This window comes from Trichomycterus rosablanca, chromosome 27, assembly GCF_030014385.1.
Source record: "Trichomycterus rosablanca isolate fTriRos1 chromosome 27, fTriRos1.hap1, whole genome shotgun sequence".
NCBI lineage: Eukaryota > Metazoa > Chordata > Actinopteri > Siluriformes > Trichomycteridae > Trichomycterus > Trichomycterus rosablanca.
The window spans coordinates 1,147,502-1,166,217 of NC_086014.1; the positions used below are offsets into that span (position 1 = coordinate 1,147,502).

Here is an 18,716-nt window from a genome sequence, read left to right on the forward strand (position 1 = left end):
TTACATCCCACTTTTCCTTGTGTCCAGTAAAAACAAATACATACAGTAATAATAGTAATACCATAGTAACCAGGTTGTACAGTTATATGGTATAACAGCACTGACGAAATAGGACAGTATGTGATACATTATGTAACAAGGATTTTTTTATTATAGGTGGCATTAACCAGAGTAAAGTCATTTCACTTTCAGTTTAAATAATTATATTTAGGCTGTTTGTGTCCCCTGTAACTTTCAGTTTTGACACTGATTTTGTAACTAAGTGGTGGAAATGAACCAGCAAAGGTTTATACAATTTATTATATGTTTTTGCATAACTGTGTTTTTGCATTTATTTTGCATGTAGAACTGCTGTGCCTGCTGTTCATTTCCTGTTTACTATTTATTTAAAATAAAAAGAGACAGGTACATAATTAGAATAAAAAGTTTATAAAATATTAATGTTACATAGATTTGAATCATGTAAAAGCCCACGTTCCCTTTTCCATTTACATAGAGACATGGGTGGCATGGTGGCTCGGTGGGTATCACTGTCACCTCACAGCAAGAAGGTCCTGGTCCTTCCTGTGTGGAGTTAGCATGTTCTCCCTGTGTCTGCGTGGGTTTCCTCCGGGAGCTCCGGTTTCCTCCCACAGTCCAAAGACGTGCAGGTGAGGTGAACTGAAGATACAAAATTGTCCAGGACTGTGATTGACATTGAAATTGTGTAGATTGTAGAAACTTGTAGATTTATTTTAAGAATAAAAATACTGCACTGCTAAATTCACATGACCACCACAGGCCTTACACCACCATTAAGCCTTACAGTGCTTACGAAAAATCAATTTGCTTTAGGGGTGTGCTTGTGTGTGTGTGTGTGTGTGTGTGTGTGTGTGTGTGTGTGTGTGCTGTCAACTACATTCTGATAAGAGAAAGAGAAAGTAAACCTAAAGTCTCTGCACTGCAGCAGTCAGGAAGCAGCTCAACATCTGCACACGTCTCACATAACGACTCCGACAACCTCAAACATGATTGAAGGTTTGTTTATTTATGTTTCATTCTAGACCATTTATAGCTGTAGTTTAAATATTGAACTGCTCAGACTGTGATGCTAAGACTGCTCTGTGTCTGAGGGTGGCTGAACAGAGTCCTGGTTACTGGGTGGTGCACTTGTCTCAGTGTCGGTACTGAACCATGATAAAATAAAAAGCTGCATCAGGAAAACTGTTCCAGATCACAGATAATGTGCTGTGGAGCAAAAAAGAGAATATCAGAGAATAGTAGAATAGTGTGCAGTAAAAAATGCAGCAGCTTCCTGCTTTTCCTTACATCACTTACGAGCTAACAATTTAATCAGTTTAACATTTTAATCAAAATAGCAAAAGCTTTCAAAAATGGAACAAAATCTCCTGACTACATTGTAAACTATGGACTGTCCAACAGAGTTCTAGAGACATCTCGAGAATAAATACAGAGAACAGGATATACCCGACCACAGAGAGCAAAGGTTTAGATTTTTTCTGCTGTTGATATTTATTTAAAAACAACAATTTAAAAAGTGCCAAAATAACATAAATTAACTGCAAATTAAAATCGTAGCCCTACTGAAGATCACTTGTTTTTAATGGTGCAGATTTTCACTCACACTGTAACTGTGCACCACTGTGTCTACAGGAACAAAAACACTCACTTTTTTCATGATGATATTTGGAAAAACCCTGGGTGCTGACCTAGAGATCCTGGAGAGGCAGAAGAAACGCATAAAGCTTCAGCAGGTATATTCAGAGGATACGTGTGACTTCGTCCTGGCTTTTGTCTCTGTTGGGTCTCGAATTGGAACAGACATTGGAGCTGCTCTTGAAAAGATTCCAAGTAAGAAAGTTACTGTGTTCAGAATCACTGATCTTACTTCTGATCTGGTGTTTAACTCAACATCGTCTTTTTGTTTTAACAGCACACCGCCCTGTGGTCCTAGTAGTCATCCACAACACTTTTAATCCAGATCAGGTTGTTCCAGACAGTAAATACTGTGTGAATCGTGATAATGTGCTGGCTGTGGATTTTCTCTACTATGAAGACACCGGGCTGCTACAGAGTCAGAAAAATGACCTGTCATCAAAGGAAATCACTGATTATTTGATCACTTTGGGAGCTTCATTCCCGGTAAGTTTTACATTTAAAATGAAAAGCTTAAATCTGAATTATGTAGTAACATTAGTAAAATTCATTTTGTTCTCACCAAGTATCGTACATATTGACAGTAGGGCTGTACTGTTCTTACACAATTATTTTGTCTTGATTTGATGTCAACTAATCTTATATTTTCTTTCAACAGGACATACCAGTACACTCACGCAAGCTACACCGGATTTGTGTTGATCGTAAAAGATGGTTTGGTTTAATAGCCATTGTTTTTTTGGCATGTATTATTATTGCTCTTATTGTTCTCTTAGTCCTTCGTCTCATCATGCACTAAATGTCACTGGAACTTTAGGCTGATCATTTTGATCGCAACACCTAATGCTTAATACCGTTTAAACTAAATAAAGAAATAAACTAAATAACAACCATCAAAAGCAGGTAATTTTAAAAATAAGCTTATATAAAAACATGTTTTTATCCAGTGTGTGTATGTACAGTATAATTGAATGTATTTGTCTGTTTTATCTGTCTGTGTGTCTGATAAATCTGTGCTTATATCAGCTACTGTTCTCTGAAAAATTCTTAAAATGATAATAAAATAATAAATAAAAACCCAATATGTTGGGTAAAAGATGCATACTGTTTATGTTGTGGCTCTAAATACACAAGAACACTTTCAGTTTAGTGAAAAAGAAAAGCAGACGTCTAATCAGCGATTTCTTACACTGATCCACCTCACATCATCATACTGAGCTTTTATATGAATTTAATGTTTACACTGAATAGTTAAGATGAACTCATTTAATAACTATGTATAATTGAGAGACTCTGACTAATGTTAGCTGATGTTTAAGACTGAACAGAGTGCAAATGCATCCTAAAGAATTCAAATTCTATAGCAGTGGTTCTCTAAGTGAGAAAACAGAAACCCCACAGACTCCAGGGCATGGTGTCAGGGGGTCTGCACTTTGAATGTCTTAAACATTTACATTTTCGGCATTTAGCAGACGCTTTTATCCAAAGAAGCTTACAGTACTGTGACAGTACACTGTCTAAGCAATTGAGGGTTAAGGGCCTTGCTCAAGGGCCCAACAGTGACAACCTGGCAGTGGTGGGGCTTGAACCAGTGACCTCTTAGTTCGCTTAGTACTAGTTCAGTACCTTAACCACTAGGCTACAACTGCCCTAAACTGCCCAGTATTGAGAATGAGGATTATATCTGATGTAACAAGCAATGAAGGAGACTCGTTTCCCTCATTAATACAGGTAAGCCAGCAATGATTAGTAAGCATTTGTCACTGTTGTTTTAAACTGGTCACTCGAATCAAAAGAATTTAACATGAATGCACAGTAGATTTTAAAAAGGTTCTTTTAAACCATGAGTGACTGAGTGCTCAAGTGATATTCATATTAATAGTTCTTATGTACAAACAAAACAACAGCATCTTTTAAAATTCAGGCAGAGAGAGTTATTCTGTTCAACCAACTATAGAATTAATGTGAGTGAGACTTTACATCTGTTTCTTTACTATTACAATTTACAAAAATAATCTTTATAACTAGAGGAGGTGCATTTTCTAAAGATAATACAAGTGTGATTGCAGCTTTGTCAGCGACACGTTCATGCAGTAATTTTCCCGTCATTCCACATTCCAAAAGTGTTGCTTTTGTTCTATTCGTGGTGAATGAACATTGTCATGATTGTGAAACCAGTTTAAGATCTGGACTTGGGTGTTTGGGACTGGCACCGTGCGCCAATATTCTATGGGTAAATTCTATAGGTAAAAAGGTAACATGTGATCTTATTATTGTTAAATATATATTAACAAATTGAAAACTCTTTTACCATCTACAGTGCATAATAATATTAAAGAATTCAGAGAGTCCAGAATGCCTTTGACACTCTTTCAGATTGTTTGTTTGTTTATTAGGATTTTAACGTCATGTTTTACACTTTGGTTACATTCATGACAGGAACGGTAGTTACTCATTACACAAGATTCATCAGTTCACAAGTTTATATCGAACACAGCTTCACCTCACTTGCATGTCTTTGGACTGTGGGAGGAAACCGAAGCTCCTGGAGGAAACCCACACAGACACGGGGAGAACATGCAAACTCCACACAGAAAGGACCCGGACCGACCCACCTGGGGATCGAACCCAGGACCTTCTTGCTGTGAGGCGACAGGTGCTACCCACTGAGCCACCGTGCCGCCCACACTCTTTCAGATGGACCTGCATTAAAAAGCAACATGCTTCTGAAATGAATGTAACAACAGGAGTCATCCTGATAGGTGCTTATGCAATGTATGCCATGGTATGGGTAACGTGCACAAGTGTTACGGCAACATTAATGATAAGAGGTACATTTAAAACATTAAACACAAACTTCACCTGTAAATGGCTCAAATATATGGTGATGAAGAAGGTGAAGAGGAGGAGAGGTGTTATTGTTTGGAAGGGGAGTCACCTTACTTCAAGTGTGTGTGTGTGTGTGTGTGTTGACTGAATTCTGCTAAGTGAAAGAGAAAGTAAACCTGAAGTCTCTGCACTGTAGCAGTCAGGAAGCAGCTCAACTTCTGCACACGTCTCACATAACGGCTCCATCAACCTCCAACATGTGTAAAGGTTTGTTTATTTCTGTTCTGTTAAATTCTAGATCATTTATAGCTGTAGTTTAATTTTTAACTGTTCAGACTGCTCTGTGTCTGAGGGTGGCTGAAGAGTCCTGGTTACTGGGTGGTGCACTTGTCAGTGTCGGTACTAAACCATGCTAAAAATAAAGAGCTGCATCAGGAAAATGCAAAATTACAGAATAATCTGCTGTAGTGACGCCTGAATACAGGAGCAGCCACCAAAAAAGTTAAAATAGTAGAATAATGTGCAGTAAAGTAAAATGCAGCAGCTTCCTCATTTTTCTTACATTACTCACAAGCTAACAATTTTAATCAGAGTCAAAATAGCAAAGGCTTTTAAAAATTGAATAATCCAAAGTACAAATTATAAGATTTAGAGAATTTGCTGAGGTCTCAAGGCTGAAAACCAACACTGAATGTCTGTGACTTTGGAAGCTTCAGACGGCCCTGCAGTTAAAATTGGGATGCATCTCTACAATTAGATCATAAACATCCACACAGTTACTGGACCTCATGGTTTGGGGTTTGTCCTGACAATACACTGTAAACTTTGGATTATTTTTATTGGTTTTGTATTCAAACTACACATTTGCTGTAACTACAAATTAAAAATAAAGCACTACTAAAAGATACTCACACTGTAACTGTGTACCACTGTATCTACAGGAACAGAAACACTCACTTTCTTTATGATGGTACTTGGAAAGACCCTGGGTGCTGACCTAGAGATCCTGGAGAAGCAGAAGAAACGCCTTCAGCTCCAGCAGGTATATTCGGTGGATGAGTGTGACGTCGTCCTGGCTTTTGTCTCTATTGGGTCTCGAATTGGAACAGACATTGGAGCTGCTCTTGAAAAGATTCCAAGTAAGAAAGTTACTGTGTTTAGAATCACTAATTTCTTACAGCAAGAAGGTCCTGGGTTCGTTTCTAGTTGAAGTGTGGAGTTTGCATGTTCTCCATGTGTCTGTGTGGGTTTCCTCCGGGAGCTCCGGTTTCCTCCCGCAGTCCAAAGATGTGCAGGTGAGGTGAACTGGAGATACTAAATTGTCCAGGACTGTGTTTGACATTAAAGACTGAATGTAACTAAAGTGTAAAACATGACGTAAACAGCGTGTCATGTTATTTTGTTTTAACAGCACACCGCCCTGTGGTCCTAGTAGTCCTCCACCACACTTTTGATCCAGATCAGGTTGTTCCAGACAGTAAATACTGTGTGAATCGTGATAATGTGCTGGCTGTGGATTTTCTCCACTATGAAGACACTGGGCTGCTACAGAGTCAGAAAAATGACACGTCATCAAAAGAAATCACTGATTATTTGATCACTTTGGGAGCTTCAGCCACAGTAAGTTTTACATTTGGAAAATTAAAAAGCAACTTGCTTCTGAAATGAATGTAACTACAGGGGTCATCCTGATTGTTGCTTATACAAAGTTTAAAATGTAAATGTATGCCATGGCATGGGTACCGTGCACATGTGTTAAGGCAACATTAATGATAAGAGGTACATTTAAAACATTAAACACAAAGGGAAGGGGAGTCACCTTCTATAGAAACATCACTTACTTCAAGTGTGTGTGTGTGTGTGTTGACTGAATTCTGCTAAGAGAAAAAGAAAGTAAACCTAAAGGAAGGTTGCTTCAAGCTCTGAGTTATGTTCTTCTCCCTGATTTAATCACAATCAATGTGGACTATTTATCCTTGACAAATATTAAGTATGTGATCTAATATAATTCATCTTCTATTTCCCCAGAAATTCACATCATCTGTCACTTGGAAGCGACCTGAACGTTTGACTCAGTACATGAACAATAATGTAGGTGAAACAATCACATTTACATTTTGTAAAATCTTTTAGTGTTGACCAACTTTTAATTCAGGTATTTTAAAATAATTTAAATAATATTTGTTGATTGCATTATTTGTGAAATGCATTCAAATCACTGTTGTCCTGTGCAAATCCACTTACAGAAATGCTAAAATGAATCAGAACATTTATTATTATGGTCACATTCTAAACCAGACATTACATATAAACAAACGTATTTCTGTTCTACAAAGATTATATTTAATAATTTAATAATTGAAGATTATAACTCTGGAGTGATCTAATGTTCTGTCTCTTTCTACAGGTTGGCATTACACCTAAGAAAGCTATTTTTATCAGTGCATTTATTTTGTTTTTTGTGTTCATGATCTTCAAACTACTCTGATGAATCCTGCCCTACCTTCCCCAGGAACCTGGTGAAATACTTCTAGTAAGTTTGTTATTTATTAGATAAACTGGAACATTGGAGCAAACAATGCAAGCTAGCCGGTGATATTCATATAAATTACTCTATAGAGAATTTTTCATCATTTATTCATCTTTAGGTGTTTGGGGGAAGGTTTAAATGCAGATTCCAACACCTTTTATAGTAGATATAAAAGTTTACACTTTTTATGGTTCTTATATATGTATGGAAATATTGAAGACCTTTGCTTGCTTAATTTTTTTTCTGTCCTGTTATCTGTAAAAATAAATGATGTTGCCGACCCGACAGACTGTGTACTGTATTTTATCCTCATGTTGTTGTTTTAAATTACCAGCTTTTCTCAGTATAAATAAAAATGATGTGTGCAAAGGCAAAAAACAGGCGTGTGTGCATCGTTTACCCGTGGAAGAGATGCCACTGAAAGCATTGAAGATCCTGCTGGTAATGTACTGGTGCTGGTAATGTACAGAAGCAAATACATTTTTCATCTCATTTTCATTAATGGTTTTATCCTAGTCAGGGTAGTGAATGGTCTGGTTCCACCAGATAACACTGGGCCTAGGAACAGATCCCACCCCACATCCCTCGGACAAAGCTAATCGTGTCTGTTAGGCGCCCGGCTGGCCGACAGCACCTTTGACATAGATCTCAGCGATGGTGGACTAGCGTAACAGATGCTGCATTATTAACATTTCAGGTGCAGGGACAGGCGCCGGTCTATCACAGGCCTTCGATGATTCCCGTCCCTCAGACAAAGCTGGTTGTGTCTGTTAGACGCCCGGCTGGCCGACAGCACTTCTGATTCAAACCTGGAGCTTAGCACCACTGCACCACCTGAGCACCTAGTAAATAACTACACGAACATTTTAAAAAAGCAAAATCACACCTTCACACATTAGAGAGAATATGTAAATCAAAATGAGAAGAAAAATAATAGTTAATTATTGAAAGTAAACGTGCTAGTTGTAAATGTAAATGTGCTAGCATACGTGGCAAGACACAGCATGGCCGAAATAAAGACGGTTCTGATATATTTTCCTATTAAAATTAGCTGTAAAATCTGTCCTTATATCAGCTGCTGTTATCTGAAAATTCTTACAATGCTAATAAAGTAAATACATTCAGTGTGGGTTTTCTGACAATATGTTGGGTAAAAAAATGCATACCATTTATGTTATGGCTTTAAATGCACAAGAACACTTTTGGTTTAGTGCTTTATTGTAAATGCAAGAGAAGTTCAGAGAAGACGGAGCAGTGAAAGTAAAACAGAAAAAGAAGAGCAGACTTTATATCAGCGATTTCTCACACTGATCCACCTCACATCATCATACTGAGCTTTTATATGAATTTAATGTTTAAACTGTTTAGATGAACTTGTGTATTTGTGTATTTACAGACAGAGACTAACACTGTAGTGCCTGTACACACTTATAATTTTAATAACTATGTATAATTAAGAGACTCTGACTAATGTTAGCTGATGTTTAAGACTGAACAGAGTGCAAATGCGTCCTAAAGAATTCAAATTCTGTGGCTGTGGTTCTCTAAAAGAGAAAATAGAAACCCCACAGACTCCAAGGCGTGGTCTCAGGGGGTCTGCACTTCGGTTTCTGAACAAGCAGGAACGTCTTAAACATTTACATTTTCGGCATTTAGCTGATGCTTTTATCCAAAGCAGCTTACAGTACTGTGACAGTATATTGTCTAAACAATTGAGGGTAAAGGGCCTTGCTCAAGGGCCCAACAGTGACAACCTGACAGTGGTGGGGCTTGAACCAGTGACCTTTCAATTACTAGTTCAGTACCTTAACCATTAGGCTACAACTGCCCTAAACTGCCCAGTACTGAGAATGCGGATTATTTCTGATGTAACAAGCAATGAAAGAGACTCGTTTCCTTCATTAATACAGGTAAACTGTTCTGAGACCAAAGCAGTAGAGCCTACTGTACTAGTAATGTCTACAGTCCATAACAATATTTAAGAATTCAGACAGCCCAGAATGTCTGTGACGCTTGATCTTTCAGATGGACCTGCATTAAAAAGCGACATGCTTGTGTACTGAATGTAACTACATGGCTCATCCTGATTGTTGCTCATGCAAAGTTTAAAATGTAAATGTATGTAGGCAACATTAATGATAAGAGGAACATTTAAAACATTAAACTCAAACTTCACCTGTAAATGGCTGAAATGGAAGGTGATAAAGAAGGTAAAGAGGAGGAGAGGTGTTATTGTTCAGGAGGGGAGTCACCATCCATAGACATCACTTACTTTAAGTGTGTGTGTGTGAGTGTGTGTGTGTGTGTGTGTGTGTGTGTGTGTTGACTGAATTCTGATAGGAGAAAGAGAAAGTAAACCTGAAGTCTCTGCACTGCAGCAGTCAGGAAGCAGCTCAACATCTGTACACGCCTCACATAACGGCTCCATCAACCTCCAACATGATTGAAGGTTTGTTTATTTCTTTCATGTTGAATTCTAGATCATTTATAGCTGTAGTTTCAACTCTTAACTGTTAAAACTGCTCTGTGTATGAGGGTGGCTGAACAGTCCTGGTTACTGGGTGGTGCACTTGTCAGTGTCGGTACTAAACCATAATAAAAATAAAGAGCCGCATCAGGAAAACGGTTCCAGATCACAGAATAATCGGCTGTGATGACGCCTAAATACAGGAGCAGCACCCAACAAAGAGAATAGTAGAATCATGTATGAATAAAAATGCAGCAGCTTCCTCATTTTTCTTACATCACTTACGAGCTAACAATTTAATAGTCAAAATAGAAAAGCTTTTAAAAATGGAGCAAAATTGCCAGACAGTACATTGTAAACTATAGACCGTCCAACAGAGTACTATAGAGACATCTCGAGAATAAAGAGAACAGGATATACCCGACCACAGAGAGCAAAGGTTTAGATTTTCTTAAGCTGTTGATATTACAAAATAACGTAAATTAACTGCAAATTAAAATCGTAGCCCTACTGAAGGTTTTAAAGCTGCAGATTTTCACTCACACTGTAACTGTGCACCACTGTGTCTACAGGAACAGAAACACTCACTTTCTTCATGATGGTACTTGGAAAGACCCTGGGTGCTGACCTAGAGATCCTGGAGAAGCAGAAAAGACGCCTTCAGCTCCAGCAGGTATATTCGGTGGATGAGTGTGACGTCGTCCTGGCTTTTGTCTCTATTGTGTCTCGGGCTGGAACAGACATTGGAGCTGCTCTTGAAAAGATTCCAAGTAAAAAAGTTACTGTGTTCAGAATCACTGATCTTACTTCTGATCTGGTGTTTAACTCAACATCGTCTTTTTGTTTTAACAGCACACCGCCCTGTGGTCCTAGTAGTCATCCACAACACTTTTAATCCAGATCAGGTTGTTCCAGACAGTAAATACTGTGTGAATCGTAATAATGTGCTGGCTGTGGATTTTCTCCACTATGAAGACACTGATGATTCACTACCGTTAGGGGGCGCCACAGCAGCTCATTCGCCCACATACAGTGGAAGCCCGGTTCTCGAACTTTATCCCTTTCAGATCCATATAGGGATCAACTATTTCAAAATAATAAACTGCTAATGTTGCTAATAACTGTTCTATCATATGCACTATATTACCAAAAGTATTCGCTCGTCTGCCTTCACTCTCATATGAACTTGAGTGACTCCCATTATTAATTCATAGGGTTTAATATGATGTCGGCCCAACCTTCGCAGCTATAACAGCTTCAACTCTTCTGGGAAGGCTTTCCACAAGGTTTAGGAGTGTGTTTATGGGAATTTCTGACCATTCCTCCAGAAGTGCATTTGTGAGGTCGGACACTGATGTTGGACGAGAAGGCCTGGCTCACAGTCTCCGCTGTAATTCATCCCAAAGGTGATCTATGGGGTTGAGGTCAGCACTCTGTGCAGGCCAGTCAACTGGCTCATCCACGTCTTTATGGAGCTTGTGCTTTGTGCACTTGTGCGCAGTCATGTTGGAACAGGAAGGGGCCATCCCCAAACTGTTCTCACAAAGTTGAGAGCATGAAATTCCAAAATCTCTTGGTATGCTAAAGCATTAAGAGTTCCTTTCACTGGAACTAAGGAGCCGAGCCCATGTCCTGAGAAACACCCCCACACCATAATCCCCCCTCCACCACACTTTACACTCGGCACAATGCAGTCAGACAAGTACGACTGGACTTGTTGCACAGGTGGCATCACGGTACCACGCTGGAATTCACTGAGCTTCTGAGAGCGACCCGTTCCTTCACTAATGTGTGTAGAAGCAGTCTGCATGCCGAGGTGCTCGGTTTTATACACCTGTGGCTATGGAAGTGATTGGAACACCTGAATGCAATGATTTGGCTGAGTGAGTGAATACTTTCAGCAATATAGTGTATATAAGTGTGTATTCATACCAGGAATTAGAAGCCACAGTTCTAATGTGCTGTTGTTTTCTGATCTGTGTTTCCAGTAATGAATAAATTACATGTCATGGTCATGGGGAACACCAAGGGATCCCACAAGACCTTTATGGATCTACTCATGCTTTCAACCAATTTTGAAATAGTGAACTTGGAGGATCAGTGTGACATTATCGTTGCTTTTGTCCCTGTGGTGTCCCGGATGGGGACAAACATTCAGGAGGCAATGGAGAAAATACCTGGTAAACACACAATTGTGCACACACACACACACACACACAGAATAACCTTAATTACTTAATCAACCAGTTAATTTAACTAAACTGGTAAGCTGGTTGAGTTAATTGAACCTCAGTCATTTTAAACCTTACCATCACAATGAAAACATTTTTTAGTCATATCCAATTACCCTGGTTATATCTCGTCATCACTGCTGCAGACTTTGACCCTAACCAAGAAGGGTACACGCCCTCTCCGACACGTGTGCAGTTGCCAACCACTTCTTTTCACCCGCCCGAGGCGGGTTCACATAGGGATCAGTATCACGCACATAGAGTCAGGCACTGATCTCCATTATTCCCCATCTCTGCTGGCACCTTAAGCCATTATGATAAGTCCCGTTGGCCCTTTAACCTACATGACATTAGCCAATCATGTCTGCAGGGCTGAGATTCAAACACACGAGTAAAATATCTCAGCAGTGGTGAGTTACCATGTTTTACTGCTGCCAAGTAGACATGTTAAAGTTCTAAAGATATGTTAGATAAGCCATAACAAAGTGAGAATACTGGCTTTTCTTGTCTCTCTTGATCACACATAATAAGTTCAGTACTAAAAATGACTCCTAATTTGATTACAAACTTGTAGCACTTACATACTATAACTGTGTACCTGTTCTTTTTTCTTACAGTAAACAAACAAGTCGTCCTTGTGGTGCTTCACCACACGTTCGATCCCTATTTGGTAGCTCCAGACAGCAAATGGAGTGTGAACCGTGGTCGGGTCTTTGCTGTGGACTGCCTGTATCATGAAGACCAAGGACTGCTGGACTGTTCGCGCAATGAAGACGCGATAAAAGCCGTAAAACAGCATCTGAGAGCAGAAGAGAACGTGAGTATTATTGTAATGACCAGGTTGGGAAAATACATCCTTTATTAGTGAAATGAATGAATCCCGACCGACTGCAGGTCGCTGCTGCTGAAAAGCACTGCAGCAACGGGATTCTATCACCACCATATTTTACAGTGGGTGTGGTGTTACCTGAATGATGTAGGCTACCTTACATAATTCAACACCACAAGAATGATGTTAAAATCTTAGTAAAGTTTTATTCTTACAGTAGTTATGTTACTAAGAACCTTTCTGTTTCCTTTGCCTATGTTTGCTAATATAATATAATTCTAATATAATTTATCTTCTGTTTCCCTCAGAAATTCACATCATCTGTCACTTGGGAGCAACCTGAACAGTCCTGTGTTCAGTACAAGAACAATAATGTAGGTGAAAAATTTACATTTACATTTTGTAAAACCTTTTAATGTTGACCAACTTTTAAATCAGGTATTTTAAAATAATTTAAATAATATAAATAAATCATTGATTATTATTATTATTACACAGCAAGCGGGTCCTGGGTTTAATTCCCAGGTCTATGTACTTGTCCACAAGTACAAAGACATGCAGTAAGGGTAACTGAAGATAATAAAAACTGTGTGTGTGTGTGTACAAGTGTGTGTGTGGACTGGCGACCTGTCCGACGTGTTTGAATCCACGACCCTGAATCAGACAAAGCGGTGGTAAAACAGACAATGAATGATTGAATGATTGAATGAATGAATCAATTATGAATGAATGAATAATTATAATAATGATAATACTAAAATTGGTGTAGAAGCAACTAATTAAAAAATAACAGGATCTATAAATTTATAGAAATAAACCATTGGTCAGTATTCTATTTTACTGATTATAAAGACATATAATAATAGAAAGCCAGTTAGCTAAGTACATATGTGAGTAGCATTCAAATCACTGTTGTCCTGTGCAAATCCACTTACAGAAATGCTAAAATGAATCAGAACATTTATTATTATGGCCACGTTCTAAACCAGACATTACATATAAACAAACATATTTCTGTTCTACAAAGATTATATTTAATAATTTAACAATCGAGTATAACTCTGGAGTGATCTGAACTGTGTGTTCTGTCTCTTTCTCTTTCTACAGGTCGGCATTACGCCTGAGAAAGCTATTTGTATCATAGCCTTCTTGTTTTTAGTGTTCATGATCTACAAACTACTCTTCTGAATCCTGCCCTACCTTCCCCAGGAACCTGGTGAAATACTTCTAATAAGTTTGTTATTTATTAGATAAACCGGAACATTGGAGCAAACAATGCAAGCTAGCCGGTGATATTCATATAAATTACTCTATAGAGAATTTTTCATCATTTATTCATCTTTAGGTGTTTGGGGGAAGATTTAAATGCAGATTCCAACACCTTTAGTAGATATAAAAGTTGACACTTTTTATGGTTATCATATATGTATGGAAATATTGAAGACCTTAATATTGTTTGCTTAATTCTTTTCCTGTCCTGTTATCTGTAAAAATAAATGATGTAGCCATGTGCGTGTTTAACCTGACAGACCGTGTACTGTATTTTATCCTCATGTTGTTGTTTTAAATTACCAGCTTTTCTCAGTATAAATAAAAATTATGTGTTCAAAGGCAAAAAACAGGCGTGTGTGCATCGTTTACCCTAAAAGAGATGGCAGTGAAGATCCTGCTGGTAATGTACTGGTGCTGGTAATGTACTGGTGCTGGTAATGTACTGGGTCATGGCAGGTCTGTAATGTACAGAAGCAAATACATTTTTCATCTCATTTTCATTAATGGTTTTATCCTAGTCAGGGTAGTGAATGGTCTGGTTCCACCAGGAAACACTGGGCCTAGGAACAGATCCCACCCCACATCCCTCAGACAAAGCTAATCGTGTCTGTTAGGCGCCCGGCTGGCCGACAGCACCTTTGACGTAGATCTCAGCGATGGTGGACTAGCGTAACAGATGCTGCATTATTAACATTTCAGGTGCAGGGACAGGCGCCGGTCTATCACAGGCCCTCGATGATTCCCGTCCCTCAGACAAAGCTGGTTGTGTCTGTTAGACGCCCGGCTGGCCGACAGCACTTCTGAGATTCAAACCTGGATCCTAGCACCACTGCACCACCTGAGCACCTAGTAAATAACTACACGAACATTTTAAAAAAGCAAAATCACACCTTCACACATTAGAGAGAATATGTAAATCAAAATGAGAAGAAAAATTATAATAAATTATTGACAGTAAACGTGCTAGTTGTTAGCATACGTGGCAAGACACAGCATGACCAAACTAAAGACGGTTCTGGTATATTTTCCTATTAATATTAGCTGTAAAAATTATTTATCACTGAACTATATTAAGTATTTATTGATGTATAAAGTTAAATTTATAATAAAGCATAAAACACAACGCATTTTATAATGTTAAGCACCTTCAGTGGTTGAGGACATGTTCTTCATTTGAACAGAAGATGGCGCCAAACACAGTAAAACCGTGAACACAGCGCGCTATAGTTTAGCACTGAGGGTAAATGTTTACACCGAATATAAACTTACATTCAAGCTGTTAATTACAAAGACAAAACTATCAATTAAATCTACGTATTAAAACAAAGCACCAACCAACACACTTTTGAACATTTTCAGCGGTTTTCTTGCTTCATTTTTACCCAGAAATGTACCTGTGTTGCTGGCTAATGTAATACAGTGTTAATAAGAAACATACAGCTCAAAACCACAACCTTCATTTTATTATGTTATTCATTATTTTTTATTAACCTCTTTATCTTAATCGCGGTGTGTCCGAAGCCACCCAGAAATTCACCCTGGACGCCTCCTGCAGGTTTTAGACAGGAAAACCCACACAACCACGGGGAAAACATGCTAAACTCCTCACAGGCAGTGAACCAAAGCAAGAATCAATGTCGCAGTGTGGCACCCAATCTACCAGCCGCATGTGCCGCTCTGTGCCCCAATATTACCACCTTCTTTCAAAACAATCGAATAAATACAACATTTATTATGTTATTGTATCGTACAGGAGTTTATAGAGTTTATAAAACTTTTTCAAGCAACATAATCTTTTACCCAACTCCAAGCATCTTACTCTCTCTGTTTTGCTTTGTACAATCTGGTCCTACTGTGGTTTACAGGATGCAACATAAACCATCCACAAGGGGGCGATCGTGTACAAGTTCATTTTGTGTTTCTGCGCTATTAAAATGTGTTTATTTAATTGTTACTATTTTTCTCTGGACCTTTTTGGCACTGTGATAAGGAATGTAGCTCCTTCACAAATACTACAACAATGTCGTTATTAATTGGTATGATTTACTGCTATGGTCAAACCCAGGTGTACAGGTTACCTATATCAAATCTGTTTTGATACCCTTATAGATCAATAAAATATATATAGAACCTACAGAGGGCAAAATATCGACTGGCTAAATGAGCCTTAAAACCTACTGGACGTTTTTTATAGATTGTGATGTACAATTGGGGGAAAAAGGTTAATCAATTCTGATAAATGAAAACCCACCTCAATGGATGTAATGCCATTTTAATAAAACATATAATTAGACGTTTCTTACACCGATATATTTACAGTTAATCAACGTTATGACTAAAATGGAAGCGCAGCGGAGTTTCAATACAATGTATGTGGGTTAGAAAACAGTTCAGTTTTATCTCCAACACAGACCAGCACAGTTCTGTACAGAAGGCATCTGCCTTGTTCACATATCCCGCCATCTTTTCTGTATGGGGCCGTGGACGATCGAACCACATGATATACGTAGAACTATACGAGTGTGTGTGAGGGAAAGAGCAAGAATGCTAAAAAATAATACAAATGCAAAAAGTCTTTTTTAACAAATATAGAGAGTAGACATCAAAAGATGTCATTCGAGAATCACAAAAACAGGGCAGCCAGAGGTTTAAAGCTGTTGGAGTAGCCTAATGCAATAGGTAATGCTGTCCACAGTCAAACAAGCTTTACATTGTAATGAGTGTAAAAGCTGCCAGGCAAAGAAAAGCACAAAAAAAAACCCATGCAGATTCTGGGGTGGGCGCTTTTTTTCTTGCACGGAAGCCCCTAAGCTCATGGCAAAGTCAAGCTAAACAATTATTATTATTATTTTAGTTTGGGTTCATGGATTACATCTGACTGTCCGGACAAACTTCCACTTACTACTATAAGGTAACAGTTTCATGTCGCTGTTCCATGTGAAGCTTTACAACTTCAGCAATATTCAGCTGTAGCTAATGATCAAACAATGAGGCTATATCATATATCTGTAGGAAAATATAAACGTCTCTACAAACTATTTGATTTAAAAGTGTAACGTGTGCTCCGTAATGTGTGCGCGTGCAAGAGGGAAAGAATTATGTGATTATTTCTACACTCGTCTGCTGTAATTAACGAAGCAAAGAATCCACGACGTAATGCTAAGCAACCGCATAATTCCTCTACATGTACTGTATATTCTCTTCTATTAATCTACACAGATACAAAATGATCATGTTTTCCATTCTGAAGGCAGCTGCCCTGGTTGTAACCATAAATAACGTGTTGTGTTGAGGATCATCGTCCTTTCAAACAGGCTTTTATCACCTTTTGAAGGTCAGATAAACAGCCAAATGGTTTTTGTTTTAAAGATAAAAGTCTGACTAGCTGAACGGCCCATAAACTATGCAGTAGTCGTGACTGTTAGAGATACAGGTAATGAAACTTGTCACCACATTTTTAAGCTAGTAAGCAGGATGAATTAACCAGTTCTGTCCCACATTACTGTCTGTTCACAGACCCCAGGCTTAAAGACACGTGTTCCCTTCAAAGCGCTTAAAGTATAAAGCAGGTCTAATTGCTCTTATATGTCATGTCTGTTAACGCCCTGTCTTTTGGTGCATTATAACTGCTAGCAGACTGCAAACGTTTCATTTCTCGCTGGGAAAATCTAACAGCAGTGCGAGCTTTTACATGTCTAGCCAGCATGAGCAATCTAGCCAATGCTAATAAGATGCGAGGTGACACGGTTAGGCCGTTTTACCCACAGAACCCTTAAGCGTAGCGTTACCGCCTAAAGTGAAATTCAGAGAAGTCAACAACATGCATTCTGTATTGATATGAAAAGGAACGGCATGTTTATACGTCATAGTATTAGCACACTGTGCACATGACGTTTGTTTAGTCATTATTTACTTACCAGATAAATGATCGTAAACCAGCTGTAGCTGTTTCTTCAATTTAGTTAGCTAGCCTGTAAATTGCAGATGCAAGACGTTAAGCCTTTTAAAGCTAGCTACATGCGCCGCTCAGGTGGCGCAGCAGAGCTGGGATTTCGAATACATCGTATTGAGTCCCAGCTCTGCCATCTAGCCTGTTGTTCATATAGGGGTGGGGTATTAAGCCGAATAGGGACTCCTCGTAACTGATGCACTGCGACCTCTGCTGGCTGATTAATGGCACCTGCACAGAGGCAAGGAAAGGGTGTGAAAAGGGTGTGTCTCTCCGTACACAGGGCTGATTCGCATATATGCACTCGCCCAGTGTGAGTGACAAAATGCATACGGCTGCTGCCCAAGTGTCGAAGGGGGCGTGCGTTAGATTCGTTCTCCTCAAATTAGGGCAGGGGTCGGCATTAGTGGAGAGGAAGTGTGACGCAATCGGATGCACTAAAAAAGGTCTCACTCGAGTTATTTTTGATGACTGCTTGGTTACTGTGACCTCTCTGCCTCGCCAAACTGTGTCTACAATATACCAAATTTGGCCAAAATGACAAACCTCAGCTCTCAAATCAGTCTAGTCCGCTGCCTTTAGATTGGAAAACAGTGCCAGTCTCTATTATCTTAAGCATCGTTATTTTATGGCAAAACAAGAAATAAAGAATCTAAATGTGTATAAAACTGAGGTGTACGAATCAGAAACGTATTAGCTGGTCCAACATGTGCTTGCTTGGTCCCGAATTTTAGTCACCCGACTCTCCAAACGTATTTTACGTTAACTTTAGTCTAGACATACCGATATTTAAACAAACACACATGAGGACGTCCTGCAACCTATGAAGGAAAATGAGTTGATGTTGTGTTAGCCAGATAATGGCAGGATGATTAAATAGTCAAGACTATTAGGGTGCATTTAGACGTGTAACCCCAACCGGGGCATTCCAAAACACATACATAAAAACTGTC

At 38.8% G+C, this 18,716-nt stretch overlaps 2 long non-coding RNA genes across 2 annotated transcripts; one reads left to right on the forward strand and one right to left on the reverse strand.

Moving 5' to 3' along the window:
* Nucleotides 1-936: 936 nt before the first annotated feature.
* Nucleotides 937-5,518, reverse strand: LOC134304158 (uncharacterized). Its single transcript, XR_010007771.1, has 3 exons — nt 5,443-5,518; nt 1,710-1,835; nt 937-1,227 (listed from the first exon to the last, which is right to left on the reverse strand). It is a non-coding gene; the product is annotated as an uncharacterized LOC134304158 (long non-coding RNA).
* Nucleotides 5,519-12,446: 6,928 nt separating this feature from the next.
* LOC134304370 (uncharacterized) lies at nt 12,447-13,888 on the forward strand. The gene is made up of 3 exons (XR_010007835.1): nt 12,447-12,530; nt 12,851-12,916; nt 13,650-13,888. It is a non-coding gene; the product is annotated as an uncharacterized LOC134304370 (long non-coding RNA).
* Nucleotides 13,889-18,716: the final 4,828 nt, after the last annotated feature.